Raw genomic sequence first — 15681 nt, 5'->3', positions numbered from 1 at the left:
CCCTGGAGATTGGAACAAATGTGGAATTGGAAAAAGATCTGGAGTTTATGGATATTAGAAATAAAATCTACTGTTTGGAATTTAACGTTATCTCTGAAGAAATTAATGAAGATATTAGAGATAAAGTTATCAATGGCTTGGATAATCTTCTGGACTGGAATGACGTGATGGAGCTTGATATAGAGAAAATCTATGGAATTAACTGCAGCCATGTGACAATGGAAAAACTCTCAAGAGATGAGCCAGTGCATTTTGTAAAAAAGAAGAACACAGATATGACTTTACAACAATATTTCAGCATCTTATTCAGAATTGATGGCAAGAAAATATTTGGGATAGAGGAAATTCCCATCAGACTCTTATTATATGACTATGGCTATGACAGCAAGATTATTATGGAATACTGATAATGGAAGATTGGACACTGAAATTACTGGACTTAACAGGACTATTGAAGATGGAAGATGGAATTAATATGGATAATGGAATAATGGCTATTAAAATTATTGGACCTAACAGATTTTGATGAGATGGATTAATCGATATGTTTATTTGGACTATGGTTATGACAATAAGATTATTATTATTATTAACGAGATGGATTAATCGACATGTTTATTTGGAGAAAAATTGATAGATATATTTCTTAAAGAATTGAAACCTCTCTTTGACTTTTTGTGGAAAGAATAAAGTAATGTTTATGAGATTTGATGATTAATTAAGATAACTACTGGAGGAAAGTGATTTTATAATATAATTTAAGAGACAGGATTGTTATATATTGTAGACCTATAACTGATTTGATCTGCGACAAATGGGAAGTCAACATTTTATTTTTTTGTTTAATCATTTTTGTTTTGTTTTGTTTTTTGTCTTTGAATGTTTTATGATTTTGTTTTGTATGTTTTATGAAAATTTGAATAAAAATTATTGTAAAAAAAAAAGAAAAAAAAGAAAAGAAAACACCTTTAAAAACATCTTATAAAGCAATTCCAACACAGATGCAGACTGCGGTAAGGTCTCTACTTAAAAGGCTTGTTGAAAAAGGAAAGTCTTCAGCAGGTGCTGAAAAGATAACAGAGATGGCGCTTGCCTAATATTTAAGGGGAGGGAATTTCAAAGGGTAGGTGCCACTACACTGAAGTTTCGCTTCCTATTTTGTGAGGAACAGACCTCCTGATAAGATGGTATCTGCAGGAGGCCCTCACCTCCAGAGCACAGTGATCGACTGGGTATATAAGGAGTAAGGTATCTTTCAAGGAAGCTGAATGTTGGAAGATTCAGGACAGACAAAAGAAAGTACTACACACAATGCATAGTGATGGCTGCCAACTTGGATGGCTTTAAAAGAGGTTTAGACAAATTCATGAAGGATAAGGCTTTCAATTACTACTAACCCTGATGGGTATGTTCTACCTCCACATGCTGCAATATGCTTCTGAATGCCAGTTGCTGGAAACTGCAGGAAGAGAGAGTGCTCTTGTACGTAGGTTCTGCTTATGGGCTTCCCATAGGCATCAGGTTTGTGAGAAGAGGATGTTGGACTAGATGGGCCCTTGGCCTGATCCAGCAGGCTCTTCTTATGTTCTTGTGACATTAGAGCCACTATTTTTTCCTTTTAAATTAGCAACACTATAATTGTGGACATCTTTTCTTCTACTTTAAGAAAAAACATAGAAGAAAAACTAAATTGCTCCAGACATGGGGTAGGCAACGTGCTGCTTGAATCATTGCAGCCAATGTGGTGTAGTGGTTAGACTGTCGGACTAGGTCCTGGGAAACCTGGATTCAAATCCCCACTCAGCTATAAAGCTCACTGGGTGACCTTTCAGCCTAACTGTCTCTCAGCCTAACCTACTTCACAGGGTTGTTGTGAGGATAAGACAGGGAAGGGAAGAACCATGTTCGCCACCTTGAGCTCCTTGGAGGAAAGAAGGGGTATAAATATAATGCATTAAAAAATAACGGTTGATGTTGAAATTGTGAAAATGGAGCAAATGAACTTTCCTTCCCCCCTTTTTATTTTGTATCATTTGGGCTTCTCAGGAAAACAATCGTCATGTAGATAGATAATGAAATTGTGTTAACTGTAGATGCAGTTGTTTACTCCTCAGGCAGACTTCAGAGGATGGTATTTAGAGAAACAATCCCATTCTGATAGGGCAAAAGATCAGCATATAAAACTGCTACTAATTGATGCATTTCCTCAATATTTTATTGGGAAACGCCAGCATGCAACATGAGAAAGAATGGTTTGTTTAGATGGGTTGTTTTTTTAAACGGAGACACCACTAAATAAATGTCTCAATATAAAAACAAGATGTCCGTAAAACTGACTGATGGCACAAATTGCACGAGTTAAAAGGAAATGTCAGTCCATTACTCAGCAATGAACATTATGGTTATATTTCTTTGAAAGATTTCCTTTACCCTTAGAGTAGGTGAAAAATTGTGTGTCTCTGGGGAAAATTGTGTGGGTGTCTCAGGAGCTGGTATGCTTTCATGGGTTACTGTTAAACAGCTACCTGTCCCAAATTTCATCATAAGGACGATGAACCCTTTAAGGTGGTCTGTTATACCAAACAATAGATGGACGTGAGCATATGAAATCACTTACTCCTAAGGCAGACCTTTGGTCTATCTCAAGCCCAGTCCATTTCTAGCTTCCCAAACTCTATCCAGGGAGAATAGAGTTTTCCTGTCTGGTTGACTCCCACTGCCACTGTTGCACCCCCTCCTGCTAATATGCACAGGAAATTATAAAATATGGAGAAAGCAGAAGTTGCCAACCTTTTTGGGCCAATGGACCAGGGGTGTAAGAATTTGGGATTGCGCAGGACTTAGACCTATTACTTTTTTGGGAGCAGGGTCCCAGCCAGGTCCCTTTGAATGAGCCAATCATCATGACAAGCGAGCGTGTTAGACACTGAGAAGAGTCCTTGTCCTTTTGCGCTGATTGGAGCCAATCAGAGTGAAAGAAGGTGAGTCAGCCACTGAGAAGATTCTTCTCAGTAGCTAACATAATCCTCACCTTTCATGCTGACTGGCTTCTAGGGACGTCTGTTGTAGTGGACTATGGACTTGCAAGACAACAGGGAGAGCAAGGGAGATGAGGAAAAGCGGAAAAGGGAGTGTGGCTACTACACTACTGCCGTGGACACATTTTCTGACCAGAGAAACTGTTGTGCCTCCCCCAACCAAGCACACACTGCAACCTGTTCTACTGACTATAATAGCAGGCTTCTTTCAAGCCAAACTTCAGTGTTTGTCTTTGCTTTATAACCTGCTGATTTGTGAGTTAGCTCAGAACTCTCGAAATCAGCTGTCTTCCAGAAATGGGTGGTGACTGAGCAAAACGAGAAGCAAAACGAGAAGTGCCACATGCACAGACAGACCCTACATGTGTCAGTGTCTCCCCAGCTGGGAACCCTCCCCCTAAGCTTTGTCAAAGTTTAATGTCTCTTCTGGATAAATTGGTAGAAAACATTATTAAATATAAAATTATCAAGCACATAGATTATTCTATATTATAGAAAGACAAGTCTTGCTGAAGAAGAATCAACATGGCTTGTGCTAAGGTAAACCCTGTCTCACTTATCTTTGAGAGCTCTTTGAGAGTGCTAACAAATATGTAGGTAGAAATGATCCAACAGATCTGCTTTTGACCAAGTTCCTCACCAAAGGCTCTGGAGTAAACAGACATGGGATAAGAGGATGGGTCCTGTGATGGACAGATAAATCATCACATAACTGGGTGAATGGGGACTAAAATGGAAAATATGGTTCAACACAATTCAGTGTAAACTGTAAGGTGATGCATATCGAGGCAAAAAATCTAACTTCACATATACACTGATGGGACAGGCAGTGACTGATCAGGAATCTTGAGGTCATGGTGCATAGCTCAATGAAAACACTGACCCAGTGTGTGGCAGCTGTGAAAAGGGCAAATTCCATGCTAGGGCCCATTAGGAAAGGGATTGAAAATAAAACTGCCAATATCATCATGCCTTTATACAAATCTAGGAAGCAACCACAGTTGGAATACTGTGTACAGTTCTGGTCACTGCATTTAAAAAAGGATATTGCGGAGCTGTAGAGGTGTGGAAAAGGGCAACTAAAGATCAGGGAACTGGAGGACCTCTCCTACTTGGAAAGATTACAACACTTGCAGTTTTTTTAGTTTAGAAAAAAAGCTGAGTAAGTGGGGGCACATAATGGACAACTTTATAAAACTTAGCATCTTGTAGAGAAAGTGAATAGAGAACAATGCACAGTCCCACCCCCATAATACTAGAACCCAGGGTTGTCCAATGAAGCTAAACGGTGAGACACAGGACAGGCAAAAGGAAGTACTTCACACAGCACAAAAAGTGGAATTTGCTTCCACAAGATGTGGTCATGGCCACCCATTTAGATAGACTGAAAAGAGGATTAGGCGAATTCATGGAGAATGAAGCCATTGTTGGTAACCAGTCAATTCCTGTATCTCTAGGATCACAGGCAGCATGCCTTTGAATCATCAATTCTGGGGGGAAATTAGCCTCTGTGTGTGCGCATGTGTGTTACTGCGCTCATCTGTTTTGTGCTTATGAACTTCCCATAGGCATCCGCTGCTCTGTGGGAGGTAGAATACTGGTGTTGGACTAGATAGGGCTTTGGTCTTACCCAGTAAGGCTCTTCTTATGTTCTTGTGGCAGGTAATTTTTCAAACCAGATTTGCCAGATGTAAATTCCATTTGGAAGCAGGTGTAGCAGTGTGTCTACAGAGACAGGGCTATACATCAGGAAGTTCCTGGGTTGAATCTCACCTCTGCCATGAACAGATTTTATTAGATTTACCTGTATATCCCACCCTTCTTCCCAAAGTTGCCCAGGGAGCACTAGGTGGCATTTTGGCCTCAGTCCCCTGCTCCGTTTGCAGTATGTGGATAGTAATATTGACTTACCTTATAGCAGGGGTAGCCAATGTGATGCCCTCCAGCTGTTTTGGACTCCAGCTGCTATCATCCTTGACCGTTGTCCATGTTGGCTGGGGCTGATGGGAATTGAAGTCCAAAGCATCTGAAGGGCACCAATTCAGCTATTCCTGCGTTGTAAGGTTGTTGTAATGTTTACAACTAGATAATGCATATAAAGTGCCTTCAACACTTCAACGCACTGTACAGTTAAAAGTATTATTAAGTTGCATCTTTTGCCCTGAAACTCTTACCCCCAGTCCCAGATGTGTGAGGGCTACTAATGGTTGATTGATGCACAAGGAAATATACCCTGCAAGGAAAGGCACTCTTCTTTGTTACTGATTCAGACACGACCAAACTATAGTTTGGCTTTTGGGGGCTTCTTTTGGCTTGCATATGTCCTCTTTCCCTCACACACTTCAGTTATCTCCCTTACATTCTGCTTTATGATAACTATAGTTTGCATTACATCTGAATTTGAAAAACTGTGGTTAGAACAAGCCATGGTTTACTGCTATATTAGGGATGGTAATCAGGATATGACCTATGGCCATACTACCCTGAACATGCCCAGTCTCATCTGATCTTGGAAGCTAAGCAGGGTCAGGCCTGGTTAGTACTTGGGTGGGAGACCGCCTGGGAATACCGAGTGCCGTAGGCTTAGAGGAAGGCAATGGTAAACCACCTCTGAATACCTCTTACCATGAAAACCCTATGAATATATCCAAAAAAGATTCATAGGGTCACCATAAGCTGTAATTGATTTGAAGGCATATAACAACAACAGCAGCACTCAGGATATGAGGGAGGGACAAAGTGAACACTTAAGCCCCATGATATATGTCCTGGGGTGTTGCTTCACTTGGTGCAGGGCTGAGTCTTGGACTTACAGATTCTGGGGCTTATTTTTCATGATTCCAGATTCAAATTAAACCCTGTAAATTAGGGGTTGCCAACCTTTTTGGAACAGAGAGCATATTTCAAATTTTGAGAGAGTGCTGGGAGCACCATTTACAAAATGGCTGCCATTGGAGTGTGGCATAACAAAAAATGGCTTCCAAAATTAGAGAGTAGTCATGGTGAACTTTTCCAATAATTGTATTTCCATACTAGAAAAGGCTTGACCTGTTGAATTTCTGCCTGCCATATAGCTGTTGCAGGCACAAGAACCCTATTTTTCCCCATTGCCAACCCTAAACCAAAGCCTAAACTGCCATCTTGTACCCACTTACCTAGATGTAAGCCCTATTTAAACACAAAGAGACTTACTTCTAAGCAGACATGTATACCACTGTACTGTAAGTTAACTATACAGTTAATTCTTAATGAGTCCCTAGTCTTTAGCTCTTGCAAAGCAGGAGACATGTCTAAGCCTCTTTGCAAAGTTTTCACATTTGCTTTTTGTGGCGAAGGGGGATTCTTTAACATTACCACACTAATTGTGTAGTAAAAAAGTATTATGAAGAGGAGGCCACACAAAGGATATCAAACAACACAATTTCAATATAAAACAGTTTATAGATGGAACAAATGCTACAGCATGGTGTGCTTGTAATGCAGAACTGAAACTAAACCACACACAACCTAAGAGCTGACTCACTGTTCCTGGTATGGCAAGCCTGGAAGGCCAATATGCTACAGTAGTATTTGCAGAAAATAATGTATAGGTTGATATCATGTGAACCCAGCACAGGAAAGATGCATCCTGGTTGTTAGGGGAAAAGGAATGGGAAACTATGGATATTCCTAGGTCTAGGAAAAAAAGGTCAGAAGCAGGATAAGTGCACCAAAAGGGAGGGAAAAAGAGCAGTTGTTTAGGAGCCAGGGGTTCCTATTGCCTAGTGTTCAAACAACTCACTTATCAGTCAAAGCTCTGAATTAACTCATAGGCAAATAACAGTGAGAAGTAGGAGCAGGCAGGCTTGCTCATTTCACATAAATGGCTTAGAAGGTTACCTGCACATTTTGCTCCATAACTTTCTTTCTAGGAGGACTAGAGACGTAGTTTTTAAAAATGAAAACTCAGATTCTGGGTTTACTGCTGAGGCCACCACTGAAGGTCTTTGCAGGTGCAAAAACAGCATCCTGAGGAACATTCACCTGCCTCTGCAGTAGAGTTACCAAGTCTCTGGTTTTCGGCTGGAGTCTCTGGTTTTTGGGGGCCCTTCCGGCTCTCCGGCTAGCACCCCTTAATCTCCAGACTCTCAGCTTCAATTAAAAAAAAAATTAAGTTTCTAGGTGGTTTGGTTCCAGAGATATACACCAAAATGTCAGCCACCCCCTCGCAACTGTTTAATCTATTTAACTGATACGACGCTGAAATTGGTGCCTAGTTCCCAGTTCCTTATTTGCTTGAAAGTTCAAAACACTAAAAAAGAGTTGACAACTGCAGCAACTTCAAACCAAACTTAACATGTCTCTGAACCCCAAAATATATGTTGGGGTACCCTGTATGATATATCACTGTGATCGGGGGACTCTCCCCGTCAAGAATAACAATACATTTATGCAATCAAAACCATCAGGCTTCTGATATTACCATAAATACATAATGATGTCATAAAATCATAAAAAATAAGTAACTGGGGTGCCCACCCCAAAATCTGCTCTGGGACAGGACAAATCATATACCCCATGAAAGGGGAGGGTGTCCTCTACGAGACGCCACTGCGTCCCGCCTGCCCCAGAGCTTCTGCTGGGTGCAGGGCACGGAGGAGGGCATCTATGCAAAATCAAAATGGGCAAGAACACGTAGAAAAAATAAGTAACTGGGGGTGCCCACCCCAAAATCTGCTCTGGAACAGGACAAATCATATACCCCAGGAAAGGGGAGGGTGTCCTCTACGAGATGCCACTGCGTCCCGCCTGGCCTAGAGCTTCTGCTGGGCGCAGGGGAAGGATGAGGGCATCTATGCAGACAGAAAGGGTAGAGAATCTTACTCTTACTCATTTCTCAGACCTCTTTCTGAAGTGAAGGGTCAAATCTGTAAAGAAGTTTGGAGCAGCCACATTAAAAAATAAGAGCAGGGCATTCCAGGCAGGGGGTTGCCAACCCTGCTTGGATATGGATGTCTTTGCAGAGGATCCCTAGTCAAGCTTTACCAACAGCACAATCCAAACTATATCTACTCAGAAGTAACTCCTGTTGAGTTCTATGGGGGCTTAGTCCCTCAGTACGGGTGTTTAGAATTGCAGCCTTCAGGGGCATCCATCTTTACTCCCGAATGCTCCCATCTAACATCTCCACAACACTAGGTTCCTTTCTTCCTACAGTGACCTTCTGGTGACTGGCCTGGCCTGAAGGTACTTAAACCCTTCTTACCGAAAGCAAGTAGGCTAGATTAAATGTTCCCTACCCAGGCTCCATCTTTTAGCTAAGATGTCTAGCTTAATTTCCAGTCAGATATTTTTTTTAATTGTACGCTCCAAGCAACTGTGATTGATGCTTAATGTATCATGCTTAATGACATCACTTGGGCCCGCCCCATGACATCACTTGGGCCTGCCCCTAAAATCTCAGGTTTTGGGATGCTTCTGACCTGGCAACCCTACTCTGCAGTGGAGGGAGCAATCCTGTTTGATGCAGTTTTGCAAAGGGCTCTCCTGCAGGAAAGCCCTTTGTAAAACAGCTCCCTGGAGGATCGCTGCCTCTGCTCATCAAACAGGGAGGAGTACTGTGGCTGCCTCTTCTTCCTGCCTGATGCCCCCTCCCTGACAGCTCCGGGTTGCTCTGGGTCATTGAATATGACCCATAGCGATCCATGGCCATCGGAATCCGACTTGGCTGAGCCCCAAAACTGACCAAATGGGTCCAACATGAGTCAGGCCTCAGCTGAATCTGGTGCACAGCCCTAGTAGAAAAATTGATAAAAAGAAATGTTTGTCTGGCTCTGTAGACTGATTAGCCCAGCTAAGTCTTAGAGAAACTTTAACAACAACAACAATAATAATAATAGGAACAGGAAGAAGAGCTAGCAACACCCTAAAGGAAAGAAAAATAGCAATTCAAATAGTCTCATCCTCATTATTCTAAAAGAAGTATTGCAAATTGGGACTCAGCATTTTTTTCCACCCTTTTTGATCCAGAAAGAAATATCACAAAGCACTGACAGGTAATATGCAACATAGGCCAACTATCAGCATTTTTTTTTGTTTAGTCATATCAGAAAGTGGCATTTGAGTTTCATCAAAAGGAGTTTTATTCCAGCCATTTAATTGGCACAGCAGATGCATCATGAATGAGGTTGCTTTCGGGGTCTACAGCTAATGGTTATAGCCATTACCAAACAAAGCAGACTTTTCATTTAACTAGCTAGTGAGAAACGATGACGTAAGACCAAAAGGCTAGCATTATCCAGGAAAAACATCAAGCGCCAATACAGTAAGCACAATTTCCTCCTCCTTTCCTTGCAATGCAGCTTTGTACAAAGGTTGTGTACAAACCTCCGTCCTGACCCTTGAGAAGAGCTGAGAGGAGTTCCCTGTGACATCCAATTTTAGGTTTCTCATTTCAGACCTGATAAGGAAAAGAATGTCTAGAATGTAGCACAAGCAGGAGGTGGGCAAAAGGGGAAAATGCTGATAATGCAGGATTAATTCTTGACATGTGTGAGATTGTGGAGGCTGAGCTAATTTCAGAGTTTAGGTTTATCGAGATAAGTGCGCACAGTTGGACACTGCAAAACACAATCCGAAGCACAGAAATTGCCCTGGGAAGAGCCAGGAATGTTTAGACCAACAAACTAGCTGTGCAAACTATGCAACCTGCGCTGTAAGGAAGGGGCTGTAGTTCAGTGGTAGAGCATCTGCTTTGCATGCGGAAGGTCCCAGCTTTCACTCCCAGAATCTCCAGGTAGGGCTGAGCATATCTCTGGTCAGAAACCCTGGGGAGCCGCTGACCGTGTAGGAAATACTGAGCTATCTGGATCAATGGTCCTCTGAAGTAATATTCCTGTATCTCTAGAGAAAGGGCTGTAGCTCAGGTCTCAGTTTCAATCTGTGGCATCTCCAGGCAGGACTGGGAGAGACTTCCTGCCTGAGCAACCTAGCGAGGGAGTCTGCTCCATGAGCTAGAGGGAGCCCCCAGCTGACGAAGCGTCAAGGCGAGTTAAGCAGCAGAGCGAGTTCGGCAGCAGGACTAGGAGGCCAGGGCCCCCCACTCTGCCTGTCTGTTCCCTGACCTCAGCTAAACCGCAGTTCCAACCAATTAACTTAATAAACCTTAAACAAAACTATGCAGGTAAGAAGCCAGCAGGGGTGTGGGGGCTTTCCAGTGTTTTGCACTGCCTGCAGCATGTACAACTATCTGCCTGTTGGACAAAAGTCGTGGGTGTGCTCTTGGTGCAATGAGCTCCTGGCTCTCTGGGAACGACTTCATTCCCTTGAGGCCAAGGTGGCTGACCTGGAAAAGTTGAGAGAGTCAGAGAGGTGTGTGGATGAGGCCTTCAGGGACATTATAGCTGTGTCCCACTCCAACGATGATAGCTCTCCTGCTATCATGGAGAACGATGGTCTCGGGGAAGGAGAGCATCCAGCCGAGGAAGAGGGAAACAATCTCTTAGAAGGGACCCATTCCTTGGGGGATGAGCAGCTATCCTCTCGTGCCGAGGATACATCTCTGGGGGATGGAGGGATCCTTGTAGAGGGCGATTCGATCTTTAGGAACATAGACAGTGGGGTGTGTGATGGGCGTGCAGACTGCAAGGTGATTTGCCTGCCTGGTGCGAAGGTTGCGGATATCACCCGTCGTTTAGATAGTTTGGTAGACAGTGCTGGGGAGGAGTCAGTGGTCGTGGTGCATGTTGGCACCAATGACATGGGGAAATGCAACTGGGAGGTCCTGGAAGCAAAATTTAGGTTGCTAGGTAGGATGCTGAAAGCCAGGACCTCCAAGGTGGCTTTCTCTGAAATGCTACTGGTTCCACATGCAGGATCAGCCAGACAGGCACAGCTTTGTAGTCTCAATGTGTGGATGAGATGATGGTGTCGGGAGGAGGGGTTTGGATTTGTTAGGCACTGGGGAACATTTTGGGACAAGTCAGGCCTGTACAAAAGGGACAGGCTCCACTTGAACCAGAATGGAACCAGACTGCTGGCACTTAAAATTAAAAAGGTGGCAGAGCAGCTTTTAAATTGACTGAGGGGGAAAACCCGACAGGAGCTGAGGAAGGTCCGGTTCGGAATAAACCTCCTCCCTGGGATAAAGACCAAAGAAATGATGAAATTTTAAAAGGGGTAGGCCTAGAAGTAGGCATTGTGAGAGCAAGGGCACAGGACATCAATTCAGAAGGGCAAAATTACCACAGGCCAAACCAAAAGTGCCAAAGACACTTGAAGAGAGACACTGCTTACAAGTGCCTGTACGCTAATGCTAGGAGCCTCCGAACCAAGATGGGAGAACTGGAGTGCTTGGTCTTAGAGGAGAGCATTGATATAGTAAGCATAACGGAGACCTGGTGGAATGGAGAAAACCAGTGGGATACGGTTATCCCTGGATATAAACTATATCGGAAGGACAGGGAAGGACGTATTGGTGGCGGAGTCGCTCTATACGTGAAAGAAGGCATTGAATCCAGCAAGCTCGAAACCCCAAAAGAGGCAGACTCCTCCACAGAATCGTTGTGGGTGTTGATACCATGCCCCAGGAGGGACTTAATATTGGGAACGATCTATCGTCCCCCTGATCAAAATGCTCAGGGAGACCTTGAGATGAGATATGAAACTGAGGAAGCATCCAAACTAGGAAATGTGGTAGTAATGGGTGACTTCAACTACCCGGACATAGACTGGCCGCATATGTGTTCCAGTCATGACAAAGAAGCAAAGTTTCTAGATATTCTAAATGACTATTCCCTAGACCAGTTGGTCATGGAACCGACCAGAGGGACAGCAACCCTGGACTTAATCCTCAGTGGGGACCGGGACCTGGTGCGAGATGTAAGTGTTGTTGAACCGATTGGGAGCAGTGACCACAGTGCTATTAAATTAAACATACATGTAAATGGCCAATTGCCAAGAAAATCCAACACGGTCACATTTGACTTCAAAAGAGGAAACTTCACAAAAATGAGGGGATTGGTAAAAAGAAAGCTGAAAAACAAAGTCCAGAGGGTCACATCACTCGAAAATGCTTGGAAGTTGTTTAAAAACACTATATTAGAAGCTCAACTGGAGTGCATACCGCAGATCAGAAAAAGTACCACCAGGGCCAAGAAGATGCCAGCATGGTTAATGAGCAAAGTCAAGGAAGCTATTAGAGGCAAAAAGTCTTCCTTCAGAAAATGAAAGTCTTGTCCGAATGAAGAAAATAAAAAGGAACACAAGACAGAGGTGATCCAGTGGACATAGTGTACTTAGACTTTCAAAAAGCTTTTGACAAGGTACCTCACCAAAGACTTCTGTCAGTCAGTCAAAGTTTATTGCCAGGCCATAAGCCAACGCAATCTTAAAAACATGCATTTACATATAATATACAAATATAACATTAAAAATTAAAACCGTATTAAAATTCACATAATAATAAAACATGAGTTAAGCAACCAGGAACCTAGGCAGTCACTAAAATCTCTAAAATTCAGTAACAATCAAGTATTTAGCCCTCAATTTTTGGGCAGCAAAACCAAAATGGGCCACCATGTTGGTAATTTGAGGATTATTATCAGAAAGAAGAAAAGCTATAATTTGAGAAACGTCAGAAGTACCCAAATTATTAATCATGGGGTCCAGGTAGATAGCTCTTGGTTGTTTATATAAGGGACAGGCAAGTAGGTAATGTGGCAAATCTTCTACCTGACCAGAGAGACAGATACATAAACGTTGTTCCCAAGGGATTTGTTGGTAACGACCTGAAATTATAGCAGAGGGCATGGTTTGGAATCTAAGGGCTGTGAATGCATATCTTAAATGTACATTCTGAAGGCTTAGCAAATAGTCAGCCCTTGAGTGTTCACATTTATATGTACAGAACCACTCTGAAAACTTGCAGTTAAGAATGGTTATTTTATCTATCCAGTTGGAATATTGTGTTATCTGAGCACAAATTTTGGATTTATCAAGAAGATGAGGAGATTGCAAATTAAAGTGGTAATGTTTATAAATGTTCAAGGATCTCTGTTTCCAAAATCTAGATGTCCGCCTGAATTATATATCGAATTTCCGGATTGGTGGGCGCCAATATTTGCTAAACTTTTTACCTGGATAAATAACACAGGTATAATACCAGAGGGATGGAGACAGAACATAGTTATTCCTATTTTTAAAAAGGGACAGAAACAAGACCCAGCGAATTATCGCCCAATCAGTCTTATAGATGTAGGAGCAAAGCTTTATAGCAAATTCCTTCTAAATAAATTACAGGAATGGGAAACTGAGAGCATGATTATTCACCCGGAACAAGCGGGGTTTAGGAAAGGACAAAGCACTATAGATCATTGCTATACCCTATATTTTCTTGCCAGACAATCGATAAACGGACCCACGAAACATCTTTATGCCGCCTTCATCGATCTGGCGGCAGCCTTTGATTCGATTGATAGAGAGCGTTTATGGTCCAAACTGGCGAGTACCAACATTGACAAACGCCTTCTACATTTAATTAGGGTTTTATATTCTAATAATACTATAAGAATAAGATCAGGGAACTCCTATACTGATTCCAAAGACTTCTGAGGAAGCTTAGCAGTCATGGAATAAGAGGAGAGGTCCTCTCGTGGAAAAGGAATTGGTTAAGAAGCAGAAAGCAGAGAGTAGGAATAAATGGACAGTTCTCCCAATGGAGGGCTGTAGAAAGTGGAGTCCTTCAAGGATTGGTATTGGGACCTGTACTCTTCAACTTGTTCATTAATGACCTAGAATTAGGAGTGAGCAGTGAAGTGGCCAAGTTTGCTGACGATACTAAATTGTTCAGGGTTGTTAAAACAAAAAGGGATTGCGAAGAGCTCCAAAAAGACATCTCCAAACTGAGTGAATGGGTGGGAAAATGGCAAAATGACAAATGCAATTCAATATAAACAAGTGTAAAATTATGCATATTGGAGCAAAAAATCTGAATTTCACATATACGCTCATGGGGTCTGAACTGGCGGTGACCGACCAGGAGAGAGACCTCGGGGTTGTAGTGGACAGCACGATGAAAATGTCGACCCAGTGTGCAGCAGCTGTGAAAAAGGCAAATTCCATGCTAGGGATAATTAGGAAAGGTATTGAAAATAAAACGGCCAATATCATAATGCCGCTGTATAAATCTGTGGTGCGGCCACATTTGGAATACTGTGTACAGTTCTGGTCGCCTCATCTCAAAAAGGATATTATAGAGTTGGAAAAGGTTCAGAAGAGGGCAACCAGAATGATCAAGGGGATGGAGCGACTCCCTTATGAGGAAAGGTTGCAGCATTTGGGGCTTTTTAGTTTAGAGAAAAGGCGGGTCAGAGGAGACATGATAGAAGTGTATAAAATTATGCATGGCATTGAGAAAATGGATAGAGAAAAGTTTTTCTCCCTCTCTCAATACTAGAACTCGTGGACATTCAAAGAAGCTGAATGTTGGAAGATTCAGGACAGACAAAGGTAAGTACTTCTTTACTCGGCGCATAGTTAAACTATGGAATTTGCTCCCACAAGACGCAGTAATGGCCACAGCTTGGATGGCTTTAAAAGAAGATTAGACAAATTCATGGAGGACAGGGCCATTAATGGCTACTAGCCATGATGGCTGTGCTGTGCCACCCTAATCAGAGGCAGCATGCTTCTGAAAACCAGTTGCCGGAAGCCTCAGGAGGGGAGAGTGTTCTTGCACTCAGGTCCTGCTTGCGGGCTTCCCCCAGGCACCTGGTTGGCCACTGTGAGAACAGGATGCTAGACTAGATGGGCCACTGGCCTGATCCAGCAGGCTCTTCTTATGTTCTTATGAACTCCTGGAGAACAGACAGTGGGGAGGGGTGCTGTTATGTACTTGGCCTCCTGGCAGCCGTGGATCAAGATGTTGAGGGGGCGGTGGTGAGGTTGGGATAGCTCAGGCCCTCCTGTAGGAGTCCCTCATTGGTCAGTGTGCAGACAGTACTGAGCTAAATGGACCAATGGTCTGACTCAGTACAAGGCAGCCACCTATGTTCCATTCCCATTATAGACCCTGTTAACCATGTGGACTAGCAAGCACATTTCAATCCTCTGGGTTTTTTCTTTTTCAAGCTTTCCTTGAACTGGTGGAGAATTTTAGTGAGAATATGTGGCTAAATGGTCTCCCCAGTTGTACCATCCATGAATTTTGGGCACAACTTACTTCAACCCTGGCAATGGGACACCAGTAACTTCTACCCAGTAGTGAATGGTGGGGTGGGCTGATGGCACTTACCTGACCTCCCGGCAGGTGGATTGCTGCTCCTTACCGGGAGGGAGTGATGGGCAAGGCAGTGGGGAGGTTGTCGCTCTATAGAAATGCACTAGCAAGAGTGGTGTGTTGGCTCCATTGTTGTGTTTGCATAGCCCTGACCTCCAAGCAGCATTTTCTTGCCTATAAGCAGCAGCGATCCACCCGTTGGGGGGGTCAGGTAACACCACATACACACACACCATCCATTACTGCTTCTACTGCACATGAGGACAGCAGACTCACTTAAGGGGTGCAGGGCAGGCAATGTGACATAAGGACATAAGAAGAGCCCTGCTGGATCAGGCCAAAGGCCCATCTGGTTCAGCATCATCTTCTCACAGTAGCCAAGTGGAT

At 43.1% G+C, this 15681-nt stretch overlaps 1 non-coding gene across 1 annotated transcript; it reads left to right on the top strand.

The window, feature by feature from the left end:
• The first annotated feature begins 5503 nt into the window (after positions 1 to 5503).
• LOC133378666 (5S ribosomal RNA) lies at positions 5504 to 5622 on the top strand. Its single transcript, XR_009761098.1, has one exon. It is a non-coding gene; the product is annotated as a 5S ribosomal RNA (ribosomal RNA).
• The last annotated feature ends 10059 nt before the right edge of the window (positions 5623 to 15681 follow it).

This window comes from Rhineura floridana, chromosome 2 (assembly GCF_030035675.1).
Source record: "Rhineura floridana isolate rRhiFlo1 chromosome 2, rRhiFlo1.hap2, whole genome shotgun sequence".
NCBI classification, from domain to species: domain Eukaryota; kingdom Metazoa; phylum Chordata; class Lepidosauria; order Squamata; family Rhineuridae; genus Rhineura; species Rhineura floridana.
Note: the sequence above shows the minus strand (reverse complement) of the source record. Positions and strands in the feature narration are given on the sequence as shown.